The sequence below is a fragment of the Anser anser genome, assembly GCF_964211835.1.
Source record: "Anser anser genome assembly, chromosome: 9".
NCBI classification, from domain to species: Eukaryota; Metazoa; Chordata; class Aves; order Anseriformes; family Anatidae; genus Anser; species Anser anser.
This window is the reverse complement of record NC_139729.1, coordinates 21177267-21190856: the sequence shown is the minus strand read 5'-3', so window position 1 is coordinate 21190856 and position 13590 is coordinate 21177267. Positions and strand designations below refer to the sequence as shown.

General features: G+C 37.0%; 1 protein-coding gene across 1 annotated transcript in view; it reads right to left on the bottom strand.

Annotated features, from left to right (window-relative positions):
* PEX5L (peroxisomal biogenesis factor 5 like) overlaps positions 1-13590 on the bottom strand; it is a 114340-nt gene that overhangs the window by 50494 nt on the left and 50256 nt on the right. The window lies entirely within an intron of this gene.

Below are 13590 nucleotides of genomic sequence, written 5' to 3'. Positions count from 1 at the left end.
GCCAAATAAAATGCACTGATGTTGTGCCGTGCTCTTTATTTAAGAAGGGTATTTATCTTCTTGAATCCACCCAGACTCTGTGTTCTGATCTCTTTGACTCTTGCAAGCAGCAGTGTCCGAATGTACACACAAAGCATAGCGGCAGCACTGCGTTATGCTAGTGTCCCTTGCCATGTCCTTATTATGGTACTCGTAAAGCTCCCGTTGATTTCAGTGGAAGTTTTAGCAGTGAAAAGACGGCAGGATCTGACTCCATAAAAGCAGTATTTTCCACTACACTTAAAATATTCCAACATGTAAAAACCCCTTCTGTTAATAGACTTCACTACCCCATTATATCATAATAGAATTACTTTCACTAGCGCTGTATTCCATGTCCAATAAAATATATGTACACTGAACTATATGGTGTTTCATAAACATTTCACCAATTGCATGTAAAATCATTACATACTACTGCAATTTTAGAACAGATTTTAACAACTGACAGGTCAATGCTAGATTTGCTTTCTTGTGCAACACTTCAGTTACCCTACAGAGAGTTCTTTGCATGCTGCAAGAAATTCTTGGAGCAGAAGTGTCATGAATCGTAAGCATGCTGGAACTGTGGTGCCTTTGATATCCAAAGAACCTCGAAGTCATTGTGAATTTCATTAAACTATATTCAATGGAAGTTGCTTATAATTGCTAAGTATATCAAAGGTTCTTGGCCAGTTATGTATTTAGTTGGTTCATAATTCGTATGACGTATTTCAGGTCTATGAACATCATTTCTCTTATGATGTGGAGCTATCGTTAGCTAGTACTGTAAACATGCTATTTGTTTTTTTTATAACACATAGTCCTTTCGTGCTGAGTGCTAGAACAGAATAGTTTATCAGCTAGAAAGGATGCATTGGAAAGCATGCAGTGCTTTTTATTTCTTGCAGAGTAAAAAACCCACCAAAGCAAAGGTCAGGTCACTTTTTTGGAGACAGAGCCACTTTTTCTTCAAGGTTTCACCTACTGCCTGAAAAGAGTCATGATACTCGTATTAGTGCCTGCTGTTAACCTTTCGTAAACATAACTCTGCAAAACCCTGGGAATGGTTGATAGCATACACAACCCATCTCATCAGTTTAAAGTGGCTATGGCACGATGTAGAACAGTAACCTGATGAATAGCTATGCTTGTGCTATTTTTTACGTGCAGTCGTAGCACGATCGCTAGTCAAAGCAAGAGGTTTGATATTACTTCTTTTATTAGGTCTTTTAGCCTTTCCAAAAGATTACAACCTGACAAAGTCAAGCTGATTTATGTCTGGCTACTCAGCCTCTGATATGAAAAAAAAAAATCATTCTGAAACTAGAAGTTTGTAGGCAATCTCCTGCATACCTGAGAGGCTGCAGAGAAGCAGCTTAAATGCTCTGATTTTTAATGGAGAGAGATACAGGTGACCAATCCATTGGGAAATCCAACTGTTTATTCTGGTGACTGAAAATGGGTTTAGCTGTAAGGTATGTAAACTTGCAAATTTGCGTTGCTGTATTTGAATACTATTGTAATCAGTCCTTACCTGAACTGAATGAAGGGATAGTTCATCTGTGACCAGGACAACCTTGTTACTGTTTAGAACTGCTAGTGAAATGATCTCTAGCAAATTTATTACAGTATTCAAACTATCCTAAGACGTTAGCAACAACTATTGAAGGATTTATTTTTATTTTTTTTATATACAAAAAAAAAGTTACTTATTTACTTGGCCTCCTTCAATATTGTGTTGTTTCTTAGTATTTCGGCTTGCTGTATGTATTTATCTGTTACAGTACCTTACTGATCAAACCCTGTAATTCTGTAACAGCCAATTTTATACTTGCCAGGTGTTTAGAATGAACAGTTTGATAAGTCAGAATTGCAAGGTAAGTTATTTTCTCATTTAAACAACAGCATAATGATATAGTAAACAAATCTCATTCGTTTCCTATTTGTCTGCAATATGTAGATGGAAACAGTTGTGGTGTAAAGCATGATAACCTAAGTACAAATCAAGAAAAATGTGAAAAGATAAAGGAAATAAAATATTTGTTTTCATAGAATGTACTACTAAAAAAAAAAAAAGAAATGCACCAGTACTTTTTTATTTGTTACACTTAGAACAGTGCCCTTAGGCGATGTCTCAAAAACAAAATAAGGAGTAGAGTTCAGACTATTCTAATGTATTCTAATGATGCTAAATATTTATAATAGAATTCAGTAGAAAACATAATAACAATTTCTGCAGGTTTATCCTTTGGGATCAGATAATGGATAGTAACAAACATTTTCAAAGGACTATGTACGTTTGTCAGGATTTTGTAAGGAAATACTCTATTTTTTGCAGCTAGTATTATTGAATATTTCCAAATTAAATTCAATGCAGCTCACACTATGTGATACTGTAATACTTAATGAGTCTTTAATTAAGTTACTGTAAGGCCATATTAATGTAAATCTTTAAGACTACATACAGTTGTGTGTGGTTTTTTAAATCAGTGAAGCACTGAGCTCTGAAACAATGCCTATGTACTATAAAGCTTTATTGTAGAGTTTTGAAATTAAATGCATGAGGCCAATAGATCAACTTTAAGTCATGATGGGTATATCAATTAGAATGAATACCTGGGCATAACTTGAAACATTACTGTTTGAAATGCAGTATCATTCTGTAATTTTTTCTTCATTACAGTTGTTTGCAAATTTATTCTTGTACACGAAAAGTTAACGACCAGTGCCTTGTAAATATTTAATATTTTGACATCAGTTTTTAAACTATAATTACATAAATATCATCTTCTATGCAGTAAAAGTACTTTATCTAAATCTGTAACATAATTAGAGGCTTTCTTTTGACAAATACTTAAAGTACTTGAGTCCCAGATTCACCTTTCAGCAATATTTCTACCAGTTACTCTTGTGAGGAAAGTGAACAGAAAAATTGTTTACAGATCAGATTTTTTTAAGGTATCTCTACACAGAGAAAGAAATTCTGCCTTTACATAAGCCTGTGGTATCCTATTTACTTGCTGAAGAATCGACTGTGCTGCTGCGCCTTCACTTGATGCACTAATATGGTGTATTGCTATTCACTGAACTATTGGAAATGATCAGAACCTAGGCATATTTCTGCTTTTGTAAAGCAGAAGTTCTAACACTGCTTTTCTTGTAAAGAAATTTGGAAGGAAGAAAGTAATATGCAATAAGGCATCATTCGTGTATGATGTTATTACTAATTTCACGTTGTATCTTTCCTTTCCGGGTGAGGAGAAACTGGTAACTTTTATATTTATAAATATAAAAGCCAGGATAAAAAAAAAAAGACCACTTGTAATGTTCTTTTCACATCAGGTTTTTGAATTGAAATGTGTCTTAGTTCAGAGATGGCGTTTGCAGGAAATGGCTCGTTACTCTTCCAGAAATGTCTCAAATTTGCAGTAATGGTGGTGAACATAAACTACTCTTTCAAGTCATCTTGGTTGGGCTGTGCTCTCAGGTGGTCTTAACACTGAGGTGACCACAGCAAAGGTCCAACTTCAGAGTACTCACAGTTGACTGGAAAAAGGGAAGATCAGGAATATCCTTCCCATGAACAATCAGAAATCCAGTCAGACTTATGCAGAGGCTTAAAACAGGTATTGGATAGTCATTGGACTAATCGTGCTCTTTGCATTGAAAGTAAACCCAATATTTTCTACGTTCTACTTTTCAGCCCAGAACCTCTTGAGGTACTGATCTGCTCTTTGAGTATTACACTATTCCCTCAAAAGGGAATCAGCTTCAATAGGTTGGGGAGAAGTTTTATAAAGCAAATGTTACAGAAGATGCATTAATGGTATCGTTAAGTTATAGCAGCACTAGTCCTTTATGTTAGGAGGGAGAGCAACTAGAACTACTGTACGTGTTGAACTTGGAATGCTTGGCTGCTGTCCAGATCCCCAGGCAGCTGATATATTAGACTTACAGTACCAATTAAGCAGCCTATTCGGAATGGATTTATGCACTGCAAATCTTTGTGTTTTGTAGTGTTTAAAAATAAAAATGGACATGCATGGCTTTAAAATTATGCAGTGCAAACATTTTTATGGCTCAAAATGAGCATGCACAGCTAGAGGGTGGTGTCATGAGAGTTCTAGTGTCCACAGGGCTACCATGAGCTCTTGATTTCCCCTAGGATCTGTTTGTTATTCTGCATTTTTTTCTTCTTTCTCAGGCTTTTCTGCTCATGTTTTCTCCATCTGTTTTTCTTTTCATCATTTAAGCTTTTCTACTGTTTTTAGTGGTATATATTGCATCTTATACATCATTAAAAATAATAAGCCATATGGTGCAGCAGTTCTGTGACCCACAACAAGATGGTTATTAAACAGAAAATTTTTTCATCAAGGCTGTTGGTGCATTTTTAAGAAAGTGAGGTAGATATCGACCATAAAGGGGGATATGTAATTCTTCTAGGGAAACTCTGTTGAGTGTAGTGCAGAGATATCTGAACCAAGCTATATGTTCTGAACTGGAAGCAGTATTGTCAAGATAAACCAGCTTTCAAGACCCAAGCTAGTATTTCCAATATTGTACTTGCATCCTTCGGAACCTCTCAGCAAGTTTTCTGTTAATGACGGTCTAACCACTTTTGACTCATGACCAAGTTGTTCATTCTTCTGACAAAATACAGGTAGTGCTGGCTACAGATAAGGAATTGGGTATGGAAAGACTTGCCCAATGATTAATTTACAGTAAAGCAGCTAAATCCATATTGGCTGAGTTATAAGTGTACTGCTCATCTTTCATTCCCTTCTTCTTTCATTCCCATTTTGATGGAATAATTTAGATTTCAATATTAATATGGAAAGACTTTTTTTTTTTTTACTGCATAGGAGGAAAACTGGCAAAGAAGGATAATACCTGATAAAAAGAAATCACCACATTCACATTTACCTTTATTGGATTGTGCCTTGTGTCCATTTAAATGTCAATACTGTGGCTGGATTGCATTCCACTTTGAAAAGCATTTGCATTGAAACGGCATTGTTAGGTTTTCTGTTTCTTTGTCTGTCAGCAGCTGTTGCATTACGTGTGCTTCCTTTAGAAGTTGTCATTTTGATGCCTATAGATTCATTCTGAAAGCCAAGTGGGACTGCTTCCAAAGCAACTCCAGTGAAAGCTCTGCAAAACCCACTTTGCTCTAAAAAACTTGGTTATTTTCCTTAATGCGTCTGAAACGATAGTATGACTGGAAATTGATAAACAGTTTTGTCAAATTAACTCATCCTGTTTCAACTAGTTAGATTACTGCAGGCTAAGAGAATGAAGACACAATGAAACTTTTTTTTTTTTAATGTCTCAAGTTAAAATGTTTTATTCAGAATATACATAGGGGACACACCTATTGAGTAAGATAACACTTTCCAACCTTTGAACAACAGTGTTGGTCCAGCTGTAAATAGTAAAATCAGCCTATAATTTAGAGTGAAGTCTGGAGCAGAGCTAACTGTTTGAGGTTGTTTAAGGTTCTGGTCCCTCTGTGAACGAGTTACATAAGGTAGCTGCTTGTGATAGCAGGCTTGGGCAAGGTGCTTTGCAATCCTTTCTTTCTGTGTAAGCGTCATCTATTATTAAAGCCATTTTGGATATGTAGCAGCATTTTTCTTTAGCACTTAGATTGATTTCTTGATAATTTTGAACTGTATTATCAAAAGGGTGAGTCTTCTGGCTGCACAATTGCATTTGACTTCAAAAATTCAAGGGAATAGCTGGAGAATTTCTCTTGTCTCTGCTTAGTCTGTGTTAAGGAACATTTTTTAAATCATTGGGTTTATCAATTGGCAACTTCAAATTTGTTTGGTCATCTTCAGCAGAGAAAATTAATACTAAAATATTTTGCCCTTTTGAATTAGGGTTCACTCTATGTTGACTTCAGTGTCATGGGTCTCAATCATAGCACACAAATAGTAACTACAGAATTGGTTTGTTACTGTCATTATGCAGGTACTGAATTAGAATAAAGCATTCCTCTAGTACTAGTTCAAATTAAAATCAAGGTGCTCAGATCACTTCCAAAATAACCAGATTGGTGACTAATATACAATATATATTCATTATTCACATATATGAACTGTTGGGCCTCAGACTTCACACATTGTTTTGAAATGATAATTTAAATTCTGATTCCTAATAAAGAAAAAATGCCATCTGAGATATGTGTGTGTGTTGAAACTGGTAGTTTGTAAAACAAACAAAAAAAAAACTGAGAAAGTGAAATCTGTCTTTAAACATTTGGTATGCATATCTTCTATTTAATAATGTGCAATATTTCAGCACATAAGAAAAGTGGAAAGGAGATCATTTTGAATAATGTTTTCAGATGGGAGATGAGAACATGCTGTAGCAAACTTTCCTCATCTTCCTCTGCCGGCTCACAACCCCAGATGTGTTTCAGCTACTAGGCTAGTTAGTGGACCATAAATACTGAATGGAAGATTTTCTGATAAATTTAGAAGAATTCTTATCAGCATACAAAAGTATGCCCTCTTCTGCATGTGGCTCTTAATATACCTTAGGAGTTAAAGATATGTGGAGGCGTGAAGAGTTGGCCTCAGCCATTTTTCCCTCTTTTAGGCAAGGTCACTTTTTGAGTAAAGGGCTAGAAGTTTGATCATCAGTAAGAATTTTTAAATTTTTTGCCTTGAACAGACAGTGAAATTTTAGGTATTTGATTTGAAAAATGTATTTAAGAATTATTTTTTTACATATTTTCCTTTATAAAAATTAATATATTTTTAGGGGGTAGAACTCAAAATAATTTCAGTTCTTTTACACCCTGCCCCTGATGCTGAGGATGTTAATCCAGAATGATGAGTAATCTATTCAATACACCTGAAATCAATTTGGATTATAAGAGGTAATCTGTGGGGATGTAGAACTCTTGTATTACTGCTAATGCTTTTCAAGATGTAATGCCACAGCTCAGCTAAACACAGAATTGATGGTACAGTTGAGTAACTATGACAGTTAAACAAAAGAGCTTGTGCTTTTTGTTGAAGAATTATTTAGGGGGGAAAAAAAAAGAAACTGAGCGGGTATTTTTCAGTGTGAAAAAATCAGAGGTTTATCAAAGTCCAAGAATAAAAAATAGTCCTCCTTTGTAGGAAATTCAGAACATTGCTCTGAAGTAACTGTTACTTACAAGACAAGTTTCTGAGCCTGTTTTATATAAAAGTTTCATAGGTTAAAAAAGAAATTCGATGCAGTGGTAGGGTAGCCCTCAATGAAACCAATAAGTGTTCTTATTTAATGTCAGAAGGTAACTTGAGCTACAAAGCTTGAGACAAACATTTAATTTTGTGCCTGCTTATTGCAAATGTTTATAGGTATTGGGAATCTTGTTATGCGCAGATTTTGTTTTTGCAATATCTCTGCATTTCACTCTGTTTCTGTTAGGGAAAGGTTCCTGTGCTCTCACATACGGTGTCCTGAAAAGCAAAACTTTGCGTTATTAGTATTAATAAAGCAGAAGCAGTGCTGACCAGAGCAAAGTGTCAAGTGAATTATGGCAGGCATAGCTTAAATGTTGCTTTTGATTATTGGGATAGTGCCAACTGCTACCTGGAACTGTTATATCTTAATTGTTATATCTTAAACCCTCTGATGGTTCTCAATAAATAAATAAAAAGAAATAATTTTTTTTAAAAAAAAGCACCTGGAAGTGGCAACACAGTGTTGTGTTGGCCTCCCATAGAATGGGATCTCTACCTTGTAGCTGTCATCTTGAATTTCAGACCCCAACCTTTGCAGAGAAAGAAGTAGATGATCTCTGGGAGGAGATCAGTTTGTGGGCTGTTTCTGTCTTCACTTTGGACCAGTGAGACTCCAAAAAGTGCATGACAATATGCATGGGTGATAACTAGTAGTATAACTGTGTCTGGAATATGATACAAGTTCGTGTTTTTTTTGTTTTGTTTTTTTAATTTAAAAAGAAAGTTGGAGTGGAAGTGATACACGTTTTGGTGTTAAAAGGGTATAATGAGTGCTCAGCTTTCCTGGAACATCCCAGAAACGTATATTTTTCCATCGTTTGCAAGCTTAAGCACGTTGTTCTTGCTCCAGTTGGGTATCATTATAAATCCATTCACTCCACAGCTGTACACCTGCATAACTGAGAAAGGAACTGGGCCCCACTAGCCCACTCTTCTTTTTTGTGTATAGTTTCTCTAGCTTGGGCAGCGACTCAGCAGACATTTAGAATGAGAAAAAGAGATGCAAAGAAACAAATGTAATTCAAAAGAAAAAAAGTCTCTTATAGAGCTAAAAGGAGGCTCGGCATGCATACTAATCTGATCATATCCTGTAGTTACAATTCTGTGAGAGTCTTAAGATCATTTAAATCCTGAAACTGTGATTTTCTGCACAGAGAAGAACGGGCAAGCCTGTAGAGAATATAACAAATTTTAATCAAAACTGCTGGACGTAGAGTCTGTCTCTTGTTTCCCCTGGCTTTTATGTTACCAGATGAAAAAAGTCTGTTATTGCTGCTTATTGCTGCAGTAGGGATGCCTTTCCTCTGAAAGCCCTGAAGGAAGGTGGTGATATTTAGGAAAAGTAAAATTAATGATGAATAAGGGCAACTTGTTCAGATGCCCTGTTACTTTGAGTCAGATAACATTCTGTGTGCTGTTGTTGAATATTAGGATATGTATTCAAATAAATGATTTGGTAGATGTCTCTTGCTAGGTGCCTAATTTCACAGCTGTTTTAAACTCGTGTTACTCCTAAAATGATTGTTGTTTTGATTGTTCTGATTTTTTTTTACAAAGGAAGACAGCTTGGACACAGAATACAGTTTGTAATGTATTCTCATCGGTATTAACTCTTACTGAAGATTAGGATGAAAATCTCAGGATTTGAGTTCCATAAATCTGGGGTGAACATTAGGTGATCAAAATCCATGCCTTCAGTTTAACTCTATTCTATAGTGATTTGTATGATACAGGAAAAGATTTAATTTTGCTTAGCATTTTTTTTCCTTTGGCTCTTTTTAAAATAAACAGAGGGGTATGATCTGGATTTCTTTTGGAACAGATTGCTGTTACTTTCTCATCAGGCCTGTGATTAGTCCTGGAAGTATTAAATAATAAGAACATGTCTTACTAGATGGCAGGTTTGAACCAATGGGTCAGTACAGTTTATGATTGAAAAATAATTTTATGACTTATTTTCCTGAAATATTTATGTTCTCTCCAGCCACCATTCTGAATGCTGCCAGGATAGATTTAGCACTTTCTGTGATATAAACATTTGCTTCTCTCCATAATACGAACATTTGATACCCTTGAATTTATGATGTCATTTTTCTGCCAGAACTTAAAAGATTTGAGTACTTTTTACAATGGATGGAGACTAAAGTAGAGCTGTTACAGCACTTTGGTGATAAAGGGGCCTTATGCTGTAGCCTTGACCCAAAATTCTTTATTCTATGTCTCCTATGCTGTGTGCCCTTGGTAACAAAGGCTTCTGAGTCTTAGTGTACTTACTTGCAAGGTAAAATTCTATTTCTAACATGGTGTAGTAGAGTATGTTTACCCCTTTATTTCCTAAAAATAGGAGGTTGCCATTTATCAGACAATGGCAGTAGTAGATGAGGCAGTGGAATAATGGTGTGACTGCAGAATAACTTGATGTCCCTGACCTGGAGATGGCCTCTGTGCACAGTTTCTGCTTTGGAATGATCTCATCTGAAGTATGTTAATGCCACAAAAGCAGCATTAACAGCATCGTATAAAACCATTTAGAGAGGATTATGCTACTAACCCTTCATTTAGCTCTTCGTTTATCACAGTCTGGAAACCTTCGGGAAGCAAGTTCTTAAAATTGAGGTATTATGGATGTACTCTTACAAGATATTCTTAATTTGTTGATGTGTACTATTAGTGCGGAGAACTAGCTTTTCAAATACTGAAAAAAAATGTAATTACAAAAATGAAAAAATGTACAGGCAGAAGTAGATAATTAGTTCCAGACCTAATCCAAAGTTCAGCTGTCCTGGACAGCTAAAGACTCATTCTTCTCTCCTTACCAATGAAGACAAGTGTTTAGCACAACGGGCCATATCAGTTCCATTTGTACAAACGTACTCTTTTGTATATTTGTACAAGTATTTTGTATACTTTTCTGGCTGTAGTGGATTTAAGTTCATTTTACACCGATGACAGCAATTAGCACTAGGGCTGTGCTGCAAGGACCTGAAAGCAATATCTATATTTCTTACAGCCAGCACATCACTCATATCAGCTGCTCTTTGTATTCTGTTTAAACAGGCACTCTCCTTCTATATCAAGTTAATGTAATGCAATCAAAAGCACTATTCATTATAAATTTGTGTTCAACCTCCTTATTTTTGCATACCTATACAGTAAAAAGCATCTATTAAGGAAAAAAAAGTAGTTAATCACTCAGTTTAGATGTTTTTAAAATGTATGCTTTGGCATTACATCCTAATAATGTTTATAATGTGCACTGTGTTTTGCAGTTCTTATGGGCTTAGGTTGTAAGGTTCCTCATTACAGAAATAAGGTCTGATATCTATTTTTTTTTCTGTAGTTCAACAGTAGTTCAGAATTCAGTTAGTTCCAATCAGTTTGGGGCTGTTTACAAGTCTGCAGTCTAATTAAAAAGGTGATGAGTCCACGCGTCCTATAGCAGGTGTTTAAACCAGCCGGGTTTGGCTGTTAAATAAGTATCTTGGTTTAATTAAAGCCCCTGGAGCACCTACAGCATGACATCTGTGACCTGGTAATAAAAAGGAGCTGGTAATGGTAAATACATTTTATGGAGAGGTTCTAGATTCTCAAAACTTCTTAATTAGGTTTTTATATGCAAAAATTGTTAAATCATTGGTTTTGCTTGCTGTGAAGCTTCTTTAACACTTACTTTCTTGGGATGGAAATGATGCTGCTTGTATTTCAGAATTGGCTTCAGGCACAGACAATCCCTTGGATGAGTTGTAGCGCTAATTAGTGGATTCTGCCTCTTCAGCTACGATGTCAAATCCAGCACCGGTCTGTCCTAGGTAGTTAAAGCTAAACTGAATCTTCCCTGTAGTTCATGGCATGGGAACCTAAAGCTGCAGAGGTTAAGTCGCCTGACAGTAGCATGACAGCTATTGTCAGAGTTATTTCTCCTCAGAGGTTTTATTTAAAAAAAAAAAGGTAAAATAAATAAATAATCAGTATTAATCTTGTAGTCCAGTGCTGTACACTGCTTGTGTGCCCTTCCACAAGAGCACATTCATTTAGAACGGACAGTTCTTGAACATCAAAATAAATCTTGATTAAGTGGAAGAGCAGGGATGAGTTAATATTGTGATGTGCTCGCAGACAGGCTCAATAAATGTGCTTCTTATCAGAGAATTAACAAGCTGGTATCTGAGGGAAAGCAGCTTGCTAGTGTTTGCTGTTTGTACTGAGTAATAGACCAGGGTGAAGCTGACAAACACGGGGGAGGGAGGGTATTATTGGAGGGTATATCTGGTGCCCTAGCTTGGGGAGAATGCTTGTTGGGCATGGAGGAGAGGCTGTGGTGTTTCAAATATAGGTGCCTCTGTGTACCTTGACTTTGCTGTCACTGAGGAGAGCAACTGAGCCAGCAGAGGGAAAGAAATAGCAAGTTTGCTGTTGGTATAGTCCAGCAGTAGCTCACTGCATTGTCTCCTTGTTGGCTAGGGTAGCAAGTAGAGCAGCCTTAGCGTTTCTGTTGATAACGCGCCGATTGCCTAATACCACTCTATCAGGCAGCACTGTGAGTTTCGTGTTCACTGAAACACATGGCTGCTGAATTTCACTCTGAAAGCCTTGTAAATAAGGAAGTCTTGATCCAAACTTGACTCTCTGCCATTAAGTTTTGGACATTTCATGTTAACAAAACCCCAGTGAAATGATGTGAAAGATGGCATTGTCAACTCGGATCAGCAAAAATTACTTGAGTAAATACATAGGCATATGCTTAGACTGGCAAGGACTGGGAGATTTCTTTTCAGCCCAGATAGCATGAGCAGAATTGAGGAAAAAAGGAGCCGTCACAGATGGTGATAGCAGCGAGAGGCCCCCTGACACGTGCTTCAACCCAAAGTTTGTTCCAGAGGAGCTGGGGAGGTAGGAGAACACACCACAACTGCCAAAATTGCACGCTCTAAGAAACGCAGTTATTAGCTGACTAAACTTGCATATTTGTAAAGAGAGTGATTCAAATTGCTCCTTCCCATGGAGAGATGTTCATGAGCAGAAACCAAAAACTGAGAAGTGTGTGTGGGTCCCAAGGGATCAGCGCAAGAGAGCATCCGGCAGAGAGGAGGGAAGGAGGGTTTCCAGGGGTGTGACAGCCTGTGGCACTGGCATGATGTAGCTGCTGCCTTGTCGGAGGAAGGACACGTTACCTGTAATTTGGGAGGGTGATACCTGCCTGGACATGAGCTGCCTTGTTTGAAACCCTGCCAAGCTGTGGTGGATCTGAAGGCTGAGCTGAGCATACACAGCATGGGCAGGACTTTCCCTTTCCCCCTCCTGTTCGCACCTTAGCAGAAAGTGCCCTTGGTGTCATTAGCAGCCAATAAAAAATTCAAGCAGCTGATTCATGATCAGTGAAGTGAAAAGGATAGCTTAGAGCTATTTTCACACAACCCTTTCTGAATTGAACTGTCCTCTCATCAACCACACTTGAGTTTTTCACCCGTTTTGTCTCGTTTCATTAATAGAATAAGTTTCTTTGGTCAGTAACAGTGCCGGTGATTGAAGACAGTTCAGCTAAGGTAGACCGAGAACTTGCTCTTATTTCCGAGTACATGAAAGACCATCTCCTTTCAAATGTTGCTGTGTTATCCTGAAAGTGTTGAAAAATAACCCTTCTATTTCTTTCGTGCCCCTTTGCTCTCACAAGCAGAGGAATAATTCCTTGTATGCCTGCTGAGGCTGTTGCCCTTCTCCAAAGGGTTTTCTTTTGTGTTGGCACTTTTCTGTCAAACGCTGACCTTTTATTTCTATATTGCTTATGACAATATAGTCTAAATTTTACTCTTTAAGAGTGAGCACCACAAAATATTAACTGTTTTATTTCTGAGTAAGGGCTTTTCATTTATTTTTGCCCTCTGTAAAGCACCCTGGCAACACTGGAGGCTGCAGTGAGATTTTAAAAAACTCTATTCACGATCTGGTTGCAAATGTAGAAGTATGCATATTAGTTTCCCTACATCTAGATAGCTGGAAATCTGCTGTTAATAGAAATGAGACATTGACTTGTGTGCAAAAGTGGGCTTTCTGAGAGTAAGTGTAGATCAGAAATACAGGCAGCGAATAGGAGCACAAGCTTGTATTTTTGTGCTGCATTTTCAAATGTCAGCAAGAAGTTTCCTTGTTTATTTGTAAAGCAAAGCCTACGTGCACAATTGGCTTTCTGTGTACTAGAGAGATTGAGAACGAAATACAGGCTTTTGTGATTGTCTCATAGCTGCCTAATTTAGAATTCCTATTATCAAGCCTGACTTCTTTAGCCTGACTTTGACTATTTCAAGCCAGCTATTTTAGTCCAATGAGA